Source organism: Apis dorsata, unplaced genomic scaffold, assembly GCF_000469605.1.
Source record: "Apis dorsata unplaced genomic scaffold, Apis dorsata 1.3 scaffold_73, whole genome shotgun sequence".
Classification (NCBI taxonomy): Eukaryota; Metazoa; Arthropoda; class Insecta; order Hymenoptera; family Apidae; genus Apis; species Apis dorsata.
In genome coordinates this window covers 751,692-752,904 of record NW_006263371.1, presented here as the reverse complement: position 1 = coordinate 752,904, position 1,213 = coordinate 751,692, and positions in this window count along the sequence as shown.

Below are 1,213 nucleotides of genomic sequence, written 5' to 3'. Positions count from 1 at the left end.
CGACAATTGGTTCCCTGTTGGGAAATAATTGTTTCTTTTTTTTTTTTTTTTTCGTTTCGATCTAATTAAGATTAGGCTAGGAGAAATATAAATTAGTTTTGAATTCAGATTTTTCGAATTTTTATGATGGATCTTGCTACGTTAATGTATTTACGATAGAGAATTACGATTGGATGGTTTATAGGTAGATGGTTAGCGCGGTTAAACCAATCCATCGATGACACATATTATATCGATTTCCATTCCTTTCTACTCTTCCTAAAGAATTTAATCATAAAAAAGATAGACGTTTACAATCACTTTCACAGGATTACTGTCATAAATATGCATGAAAGAGTTCTCGGTTTTATGGGGAATTCAAATAGTTTAAACGGAACACGTACGGTTACGGTTTTCGATGAGTCGTTTCACTTCCGGTCACGTAGATCTAATTACAGATAACCGATTGTCGACATCCAAGAGTTTCAAAGATTCTAATTGACATGGTCGAATATATCAATCGTTCAATTTTTATGGTTCGCTTCATTCATATATGGTGTAAATAGAAAAAGATTAATTTCTTTTGTTATGTTACAACGATAGGAAGGTTTTTTTTTTTATAAATAAATATAAATAAAAATCTTTTTATTAGTTTAATATAATGATAATAAAAATTTTAAATTTTTGAAAAAATAATTGCTATATCTATTGAAAAAAAATGGAAGAATTTTTTTTTCAATTACACCGTATATGATGAATATATACACCATAAATCAAATATTCACTGAATCTATAAACGAGCAATTTTTCTTAAAAAGTTGTGTTGAATATTTATGAAGATAAAAAATTTAATAAAAGAATTGATTTTTTTTCTTTTTTAAGGATAATTGCTCGTTTAAAGAGTTAGTCTTACATTTTCATGTTAGTACAAAATAATTGATATGAATCCTTTTTTTTTTTTTTTTTTTTTATAAGAAGCACGTATTCAATATTTGTAATATATATATATATATATATAACAATGAATTATTATCTGAAAAATCTCTTTCCACCCTGTCCTTTCATCCTTCGTATAAATTTTACCGCGCCAATCTCACAATTATATGCTGGCCCAAGAGGAATATCTATTTTCTACAAATTTGAAACTCGCTACGTTAGCTCGCGAAATATCTTTACTTTTACGTACTTTTTCCTTCATCAATTTCTGGAATGCAATCTCCTCTGTCATTATAAA